Source organism: Falco naumanni, chromosome 13 (genome assembly GCF_017639655.2).
Source record: "Falco naumanni isolate bFalNau1 chromosome 13, bFalNau1.pat, whole genome shotgun sequence".
Lineage (NCBI taxonomy): Eukaryota > Metazoa > Chordata > Aves > Falconiformes > Falconidae > Falco > Falco naumanni.
In genome coordinates this window covers 17,106,341-17,117,150 of record NC_054066.1, presented here as the reverse complement: position 1 = coordinate 17,117,150, position 10,810 = coordinate 17,106,341, and positions in this window count along the sequence as shown.

Sequence of the window (10,810 nt, the reverse complement as noted above, 5' to 3'; positions counted from 1 at the left end):
TCTGCAGTCCCTTCATCACCGATACACCAGCAAAGCACATGACACACAATGGAAAACAGGGGAAAAATCCTGACTAAATCTCTCTCCAGTTAAATATTTTTAGGACAGGACACAAGAAAGAAAAAAAAAAAAAAAAAGCCCTATGTCCCTGCGTCCCTCTTCCCCATCTCCCCTTACACCCAACAAGATTTCAGCCTGGCCAAGATACGATGCGCTCTGAGTTACGTCATCACGGGGCTGGCTTGGCTGGGACAAACGTGAAGTTGTAAACATGTTGTTACTTGGGGCCTAATTCTCCTTGGTGTAACACGGCTGCACGGCTGATGTTTGTGCCATGGATCCTCGGCTTCTCGTGTCCCAGCTTAGAGGGATTGTAATTACATCTCACCTTACCGATCTTTTTGCCTTGCCTGCCTTGAATTGCTTCCACAGACCTGCTCGACTTGTTTGGCTGCTACTTATTATTCAGCATGAGCCCCCACCCACTGCCCTTTCATGTACATTCATGTTTGTGTCTAAAAGCCACAAAGGGACATTTTTTGACGGGGGAAGGTGATGAGCGTTGGCTGCTGAGGGGACCCCCGGCCCCTTCGGGCTGCTGGGGCCAGTCATGGGGCAGGAGTGAGTCCTGTGCTCTGTTCAGCACAGAGAGCAAGGACAAAACAGTGGCTGGCTTGGTAAGAGTGAGTCACTACGTTTCAAAATATGGAAAATTTAATGAGATGCTTCCTGAAACTTGGGTTTTGTTCCCACAAAGCACAACAGCAAATGCAAACCAGAATAAAGCAAGAAACTAATGTGAGAGTGTAGGTACAGACTCCATCAGCGACAGAGCCTGGTCCTTTCCTGCTCTCCCTCCCTTTAACTTCAAACTGAGTATCGCACAAGCAGGTGCTGGCACCATCAATAGGAACAGCCTCTCCAGGTGAAACTTTGCTCTCTGCAATGATGCCAGCTCCTATTTAACGTGGGAAACTTGGCCTCACATCATCCCTTTGAGCAACACGGCTCTCACACTAGCACTGAGAATTCCCTTGCTGAACATGGCTGCTTTTTGACTCTAGGCTTGAGCTTACCTGTTGCAAAAGGACTTTTTACAGGTAGAGGAACATGCTAAGGGTTAAGAATTAAGCAGGAGATTCCAGACTGCTCTGATTTTGCATGAAGAAGTGGCTGCACAGCTCCAGGAGCAGCAATGAAATGGAGGAGCGTTCTTGCAGCAGGTGTCTTGCTGCCTTAGACTTTGTGTTTTGGTGTTGCCCTTTAGACAATGACCGCAGCCTGAGCAGCAGTTAAGTTTGCACTTAAATCCATAAATCCTAGAGTGACTCCTTCACTGAGCGTCTGATTCATCTGAGTCTGAAGTCACACCATGATTTAACAGGTGCTCTTCAGTGAAGTCAAATGGGAGAGCTGGGCTGAGTCAGTCACTGAGACTGCTGCTCGACTGGTCTCAGCTGGTGGGAATGGACCAGACTCCGCAGCCAGCATTCCTCACTCAAGAGTGTCCAAGTATCCAGCAGGATCCCAAGCTTTCATGAGCTGTGCCAAGGTGCCCCAAGAGCTGAGTACCTGCAAGCGAGCAGCTCAGGCTGGATGCCCTAAAGGAGAACACACAGGCATTTCCCCAGCCTCTGCCCCCGGGCTTGTTCAAAGCCGAGAATGGCCAGCTCGAGCAAAGGCAGCCCTGTGGGTGCTGGTGGTTGGGATGTCCACGTGAGAGGTGGAAGATTTAATTCATGTTCCTGCTCTGGTCAGTGCGGAGGCTGCAAACATGCTCCCAAGGGAGTGCCCTAACCTTGGGCTGGTGGCTCCCTGTCCTCCGCTCTGGTCCAGATGTGCCTGGGTAGGAAAACACTCATCGGGAAAGGCAAGGCTCCCGTGCTCCCGGTGACTCAGCCACCACTCCAGACATCTAAGTCACCCAGTATTTGTACCCAAAGGCCTGGCTCCAGCAGGTGTAATCCCTCCATTCCCACTCTCCACGTGGTGCTGCTGGGCCAGCATTGTCACAGGAGGATGCTCCCCAGCTTCTCTCTGGGTGGCTGGGTACAGGCGTACGGGGGCAGCAGGGATCAGTAATGTTTCATCAGACTTCTGAGACGCTGGCATTGGAGCAAGCCTGAGCATGACTGAGCGAGGCAGTTGGGACAGCAAATTCCAGGGGAGGAGAAACTGCAGCAGAACAAAGGAAGTTTGTCTGAGGACAGAAACACAAAGAAAAGTTCTCCTTGTTGCAGCTCTAAGAAAGAGATTAAACTGTTTCTAAAGTTAGGTGAAGCTCCCTGCCTCCCAGCCATCCCTCATTTGTCACCCAAATTAAGTCGAGTCCTGGGGCAGCACCTATCTTTATTAAACTGAGTTATTTGCATCTGAAAAGAAGTCCTTAAAAAAGAAGGTTCAGGCAGTGCTACTGATCTCATTCACCTGACCCCCTGTAAGATTACGGTCTGGCTCCGGATTTTATTTATGCTCCTCTAGCATTTGATTCCAGTGGAGTTATACCTACCCTGCCACAGTGCAACTGAGCTGATAATCAGATTTATCGATGCAAAGAATATGCTTCCCTGAGTGGTGCCAGCAAGGAGCTGTGGCAGAGGCAGAGGGGGGAAGCCTTCCTCCACCTGGGCTCCTCTGCCGGTGCTGCCAGCTCAGCTTAGTGCTGTGACCAGGCAGCGTGCCCTGCCTGCTCCCCACCGAAACTGCTTCTGACCCTAACGGAAAAGGGGAGAGTCTTTCTGCATGACTCACAGCACTGAATATCATGTTGGGAAATGAGCAGTTTAGATCAGTAAATTAGCTTGCTTTCATTTTCAGGAGTGGCTGTTCTATTGGATGGGGATCAGGGAGGCAAAGGGTGGTTTGTTTATCCGAAAGGAGAAAAGGCTTAGTTGAAGTTTCGGTGGCTGATGGAAGTCCACAGTTGGTAGCCTCAGGGCACTTCCAGATCTGAAAATCTGATGGTATTTTCAAATAACAAGTCTGGAGAGACTGGGATCATTTCTGGATTTGAACTGACCTGAGCACTCAAATGAAGCAGGGACTCACCACTGGTTTTGTCAGAAGGTCACCAACCACATTTAGGACATTTTAGCTCAGAACTCAAGAGCTTTCTATTTGATCAGCTGCAGCGGGGAGTTTCTATCATCGGAATCGAGGGATACCCCTTCCTAATAGGGTCCATAATATAGGATATATATATACCCCTATATATATAGGATCTATATATACCTCTTCCTGCTCTAGTGTAAGGAAAAGTAAATGTGTTACATCATTGATCTGCTGCTTGCTTAATTCAACCTGATTAGAAGCTGGCTGTAACTTGTTACTGTTTACAGAAAGGTAAGCTGTGGACAAGATCTTTGCCAGTTTGAATACAGACCTCAAACAGATGAGAAAAGGGATATGATGACAAAGGTAGCTGTAATAGCAGGATAAAAGGAAACCCTCTTCCCTTCCTTTGCTGTTACAACAAACAAATGGAATTAGCCTTTTTCCCAGTGGGAACCCCATATAAAATAAGTAATATAAAAATAACAGAAACTGCCCCACAAATGGCAGCAGTCCCAAGCTTTCATTACTCTTACAATGCTGCTAGAAGCCGTTTTCAAGCATACGTTGTGATCGTTTCTGACATTCTGGTCTTTGCCCTTGCAAAATTAGTCCAGTGTGTGTTTGTCACCTACACGTGTGTGTTGCCACATACATGTATGCATACATGACCTACACGTGTGCCCACTTGCACACACACACTTTTACTCCTGCAGGTCCCAGTTAGAACAGATATCCACCCTCCACTCTACTGGGTAATTAAAATTCACCCTGCTGAAGGCTCCCTGTGTTGGGCTGTGCTGTGTTACACTGACACACATGAGCAGCGTTTCCAAAAGACAGAATTATTCTGAGACTCTAACTGTACCAGCTTAAAATTTGACCGATCATCTGTAACAGAATCTTGCTAACTGGTTTTCACAGATGAGTAAGAACAGATACTGCTGCTTTTTTTAATTGCCATCATCAAGCTTAATTGGATGTTCAAGCTGAATGAGTGTAAATATACAGAGGCGGGTGTGGGAACGTGTCCCAGATTGCACACACCACATTCTTCAGGAAGGAGATATCATCCTAGTAACCATCCCTAGCTACCCCACAGATTTTGGGCTGAATGGAGCCCAAAGCCTCCCTTCCCCACCTGCCCTGATCAGCCAGAGATAACGTGTGGGAGCTGACCCTGCCACCCACCCCGTTCCTCTGGTCTGTGCACACAGCACCTTCCACAAACAGAATTAAATCCACATGAGAAACATCGACCAGGAAAAAAGAAGTCTCTGACAAGGAAGAGATTGCACTGCTGAGGGGCCACTGAGTAGCACGGGGAGGAAGAAAGCTGGTGCTGAGTCACTGGTGTTAGGAGCAAGCCCATGTGCCATGCCCATGGGGGAAGGACACCTTCTCCCATCCAAGGCTGGTCATTATGGCATGTCCAGCAGCAAGGGCACCAGTGGTCCCCACAAATAAGCGTGGCCACCTAGCCTGAGAAAACAACACTGCTACAGACACTGAGCAGAAACACCCTTTCATACGAAACTACCTCAATTGTTCTCAAGAGGAAAAGGCATGACTCTGGGAGAACCTTTCCAGTCTTGATTAGCTGTGTTGTGCATCATCTTGCAGATGAATTCCAGTAGAAGAAGGAAGAGTGTTTACTTAGCTTTTATCAGCATATCCTCTGAACTTCTTTCAGTTCTGCAAAAAAGTAAAAACTCAAATATCCTGAAAGAATCTCCTGTGGAAAGTCATTGTAATCACTGCTTTTAGCTCTCATTTGTCCAGGAGATGCGAATCAAAATTACCCATGTCACAGGGGAGCCCCAGACAAGCCTTCCTCTAAATCTCTTCGTGAAAGTACTTGCACTGCTTTACTTGCACATCTCCCTTCTGGCAGGAGGGACGCAGAACACATCCTGCACTTCATGTGCCATCTGTAGCTATTCTGTAAGAAATGCTTAACTGACCAACATAGGGATGGGACTGTCATCAGTCCCGGGACCCCCTGTGCTTTGTTTGTCCTATCACTTCCATAGGTATCCCTTCTCTAAAATCAGTAGGAGCCACCAAGTTGCGTACCAAAGGGGAGCCCAGGTGCTGCAATTCCCGGTGCAGGCTCAGGGACACTGAATGCAACACCGCCTGCTTCACCGGAGCTATTACTGCATTTCAGTCATGCATGAACCAGCTGATTAAGGGTATATATTTGGTTCTGTGCCACCCATAATATATTATTTATTTTTTCAAGCTCTGAGCTGTTTGTACGGCACCTGGCACAGCTAAAATGAAGCCACTGCTCGGAAGGTCTGGGGAATGATGGAATGATGTCATTTATATCATACTGAAAGAACTGGGGTTAGCAGTACACCGATGGAAGCCTCTGCCAGTTTGTGTGCAAAGTGTATCACTGCCCCTTTCACACAGCATGGATTTCATTATCCAGGTGAATAACAGGAGGAAAGGGAGGGCTAACTTCTGAAAGCCAGGACACAGATAAGCAAGTTTGCCAGTATTAGGTGGTAAGCTGGCTCAGAGCAGGTACTTTACGAATCAGCTTGAATCCCCTCCAAAGTCCTTGTGGTTTTGGGTCCAAGCAGACAAAGAAATGCAACCCTCCAAGTGTTCTTAGTATTGACACACACTGCTGAGCTCAGCTTATGCCAAGATAAAAAGAGGCAGCCTCCACTAGTCCATTATTCAGTGCTAGACAACTTGATTATGATGGAAATAAACTACACTTTTGCAATATTGACATTGCCATCTACAGTAACAAACAAGTTATAAAAGGCTTGCCACATTTTGAACTACTGCTGTGGCTGTAATTAATGTTAACTCAATCTGAAACACCTGATCTGTGTTCTTTGGAAAAAGGTTCCTGCAAAGCGTGATGCTCTAAGATCAGTTTTTATCTGCTCCTAACTCGGGTCATGATGTCGTCACCTTTTAGAGCTGGCCTGAGCCTGGTTCTGGGGAAACATTGCAAGGAAACTCCTATTGAAGCATAGTCTTGTACTAATAAGAGCTATTCTGAGTCAGGACTAAATCATGCCTTCAGCAGAATTAGGTGTGTGCAAGGGAAGCTTGGTCACTTCCCTTCAGCATAGAACATCAGAGTCTTACTTTTTTGTTCTAGTTTCTGAGGAATTCTGCAGGAAGCCCCTGAGCTTTGCTGACCTGCTGTACCCTGGGGCTCACCATTGCCAAAAGCGTGGTCCTACCCCACTGTTCCACTCTTCTGCCTGTCTCCGAGCTGAAGGGTCTCAGCCCTGTTCCCTGCGTTCTGCTGGGCTGACCACCCATGTGAGAAACCTGGCAGAGAACTATTTGCTCACCTGTGTGCTCCAGAGATGGCAAAAAGAAGGATGGAAGAGTACACAGGCAGCAAGGGAGACCTCCCCCTTTCCAGGGCAGCTTGAGGACAAAATGGTCCATCTTTATCCAGTGACTGTACCCAGAGCCAAATAACTCCTCACAGCTGGTCAGTCCCAAACCAACAGACACAGAGCTCCTCAAGGGTGTAGTAGATTTGTGGAGGAGAAGGAAAGTTAGAACACCAGCATGGATGAGAGGAGACTCAAGTTCAAAGCCTTGTGGATCTGTAGGCACTTCCCCTGATCTCAGGGGTTTAAGGTTCAGGGCTATAGTTTGTCTGCTGCCCATCTGTAAGCAGAGTGAACACCCTATCCTCACCCACCAGGCTGCTCTGAGGATGATGAAGAATTTAGATGTGCAGATGAAGCTGTAAAAAGCCATCTCTTCCCACGAAGATAAATACATGCTCCAGAGTTGGCTTTTCTCTACCTGCAGGGCTGGGTCCTGCAGACTTACACTGAAACGTGAAGCAGCCAGCCTGGAGCAGTCCCATGAGCTCAAGTGCTGCATAATATGTAAGCAATTATTGATAACAAATCTACTGGGCAAACAGGGAGGCACGTTTAAGCCACTGCCATATTGCATCCCAAAGCAGGACCAGATCACAGCACAGTAATTATTTGCTCTCAGTGCAAGTTTGGCTGCCCAGTGTCCCTGCAGGGTGTATCACCCTGGCACCCCAGTCTGTGCCTTGAGATCATTCATGTTATTTCTGCTATTGGTGTTAGCAACAACAATATCCTTACCGTTGCTGTTTGGACTCAAAAAGCAGCAGTTAGAGGAAAGCAGTTGTAGACAGGGGATGGAGCTTAGTTTTTTGACACTGTCGTCAGTGATTTGGGGCCAGTTCAAAAGCTTTAGGAAAATATTGCTTGATCTAGTGCTGACACTTTGGCTTTTAATTTACCTAGGCAGTAGTTCTTGACAAGGAGCAAGTGTTACTGCAGCAGATGCCCAGCTGTCACATCCTGCCTGGCTCTGGAGGGTTCAGGGGGCTGCTCCCATGTCAGGGAAGCCCCGACAGCTCAGCCTCAGCTGAGCTACTGCCCCGTTATTTTTGCAAGAATGGTCCAGCCACAGCCCAGTGTGGCGTTGTTTTTCATGTTCATGGAACATACCACAGCTCCAATGTGAGTGTACACGTTAATATCAACAGAGCCTTTTCCCCAAGCTAAACATATTACGGCATCAGCAAATTACAGGGCACTGTAAATTAGACTCCCTCTTGTGCAGACTCTGCTTGCTGGGCCAAGGCCATATCCCTGAAGGAAGGCAGTGCAGAGGGTTTCGCTGCTTCTCGGTGTTCCCTGCTTGCACAGGGCTGTGTGCTCGGGCATGGGTATGGCTGCATCTCTGCTCATGCTCCCGGAGCATCCATCCCATGCATACTCCCCAGCAGATGCTTTTGTCACGTTAGACTACGCCAGCGACCAGTAATCATACACAAAAAAGACAACCCACAGGTCTAGGTCAGTGGTAGGGAATTTCTACCCATTAAAAAAACAACAGAGACACACATAGGGAGGGACTGGCCTTCATCTTTTTGTCCCCAGTTTCTAAGCACCTGAAGTCAGGAAAGGTTCAAACAGCTCCCCCGAGCACCTGCTTTGAAATCCTGGAGTCAGGTAAACAAGCAGACCTGGCTCGCTGACAGATGTGTTTTGACTGATGTGTTTTTACCAGACCTTTTCCAGAGAACTGCAAAGTGTGGAGAAATGCTATTGCAGATCTGGGAAAAACAGTAATTAAAACGAAACGTTGAGTTCTTTTCACTGGAAAAATAACAAATGCAGCCCACACTTTCCCATCCCCCTTACCGCAGCTGCAGCTTTGCTTGCAGGAGTAACCCGGGGCCACCAGCTCCAGCCCCGGCTGTATGCGGCAGAGCTCTGCCAGCTCCAGCACCCAGGCTGTGCCGTGCACACCTCGGTGCAACCACCCTTCCAGCAACTGCATTTAAGAAGAAAGGCCCTAAAAAAGGCAGCAAAAGAGGAGTACACGCAGGTAAATGATTATTTACAGCTGCTGCGTGGGGAGTGTTACACAAGGGGAGGGTGGAGCGCGTTCCACCGCCCTTCCACGGCTTGTGGGCAGAAAAGCCTATCGCTGCCGCGGTGTTTCTACTCCCCCAAGATGGAGTTAATGCTGTTTACCTTGTAATAAGAATGCTATTTCTTGATTTTTTTCCCTTGACTGAGCTTGTTTTTATGGCTCCCCTGCCGCTCCACTGCTGGGGGAGTTGGCTCGGAAGGCAGCCAGGAGCACTGGGCTGGGAGGACCAGCATCCCACCCCTCCCACCTGCTGAACAGAGCCGTGTGGTTCCCAAGTTAAAAAGCAAAGCCCTTGGCTGCAGTGGGAGGTGAGTCCATGGCAAGGAAGAACACGCTTGGTACTAGCACTAGGAAGCTCACATAGCTGGGTATTTCCTAGGAGCCTGGGAAGTAGGAAAGCTTGGCACTAGCTAGTCTGTGTTGTTTTTCTCTCTCAGCCTCCCAGGATAGCTTCTTTCTCAACCTTATTTTTCTTCTTTTTTTTTTTTTTCTCTTTTTTTTTTCATTAAAAACCATCTGCAAAGTATAGGGCATTGGCAAAGGCTGTCTTTGTACTCCTCAGTCGTGGGGATCCTTGCTGGCAGTGCAGGTGGAAATCCTTAACTGTGATGAGATGGTGATGTGAAAATGCAGTTCTTACATCAGTCACATCCTTCACCTTCCTGGACAAGAGCCAGTGATGCACCTTTTGCAGGTATGGTATTTGATGTTGCAGTAGGTGAAGTACAAAAATATCATGGTAAGAACGGGAACTTATGCCAGAATGTGCAATGTGCCAGAATGTGCCACCAGCCCATCTAACGCAGCCTTGGCTGTACTGGTCAGGAACAGCCTGGTATGCTCAGATGGACCTGGTGATGCAAGGCATTTGGAAAAGACCATCCTCAAGGACGAGGGAGGACCTGGGCAACTGTAGAGAAGAAGGGCAGGAGGGGAGCAGAGCCCAGTTTCAAAGCAAGGCAAACCCCAAACACACAAAAATACCTTAATATGGTAAACTCAACATTAAATTTCAGGCTTCTGACATGAAACCTGCTTCTGGGCCTGGATGATGAACCAGCCAGGAGCAGAGGGCAGTTTCAGTGCCTCAAGGCAAACCCATGGGTGGGTTGCCCAGTGCTCAGCCCCCAGCCCAGGCAGGACCCACTAGCTGGTGGCTGCTTGCAGCCCCTGTGGCAGCAAAGCAGAAGCACCCACAGGTTCCCATGGTGGGGGGCTCCTAGTGTCTGCAGCACATCTCTGTAGGAAATGTAGATCCTAGAAACACCAAGTCCCTGACGCAGTATGCTAGGAATCCAGGCAGGGCTTTTCTGGAAAAGCTGTAGGAGTTGGGATGTTTTCCAATTGAACACGAGGCTCAACAAAGGAGTGTTTTTCCCTTTCTGCACAGTGATGCAGATGCCATAGCATGCAGGACTTCTGCGGGGACTGTAGACAGGGTCAAAAGCATCGTGCTATAGAAGAGCAAGCTCCTTGTCACAGGCTGGACTTCTAGAAGCAGGGAAAAAGCAACCAGGCAAACTGAAGAACCAGTGGGATTGGATGAATGAAGAGCATAATGAAGGGGGAGAATGAGGAAATCCTTGCAATGCTGTTTGTGTTGCAATCAAAGGTCCTGTTTGCAAAGTTCAGATCAGTTGCTCAGTTGGGTGCAAAGCCCCGTCCGAAACACATGGTTGTGGTGCATCTGGCTGCTGGGGTAAACTGCAGCACCCTCTGAAAAATGAGTGCACCTGAGCCAGGTCTGTGACCGGCAGTCCCATTCCTCTGGGACCCCTGCAGAGACCCTAAGCAGAGTAGCTGAGAAGGGGACTTTTTCTTGATTGTAGTGGTGGGGCTCACGGAAAGTTTAGAGAGACTTTCTGAGAGGCAAAACCCTTGCAAATGGGGTGTAAGTAGTAAGACTCAAGCAGCTTGAAGGGGAAGGAGGAATGAAAAGCCTCAGGAAGAGCAGACAAAAATGCAGTCACAGGCAGTATAAGCTCCCGCCGGGAATGCAAGTAAAGGGATCCAAGTTCCAAGATGGCAAGGTCTGCAACCCTTCATCTTGTCTCAGGGCAGCTGCTCCCGTGGGCACGGAGGGAGGGAACCCACCGGCAGCTCTCTGCTCTGCATGACACCAGCAGTGTCATGTCTCCTCTGCCCCTCGGTGGGTGCTAAAGTGGCGGGCAAACCACATCGTGGGGGAGGAATCCTGATGGCACTCGTGCACATGGGTGCTACTTACTGGCAGGACTCTGGCCACTTGCAAGGTCTTACACTGCAAGATCTGACTGCAGCCCTGCCACTATGCAGAGCTGACTTGGTGGAATGCCTTTTTGGGGAGACACAGGTGTAA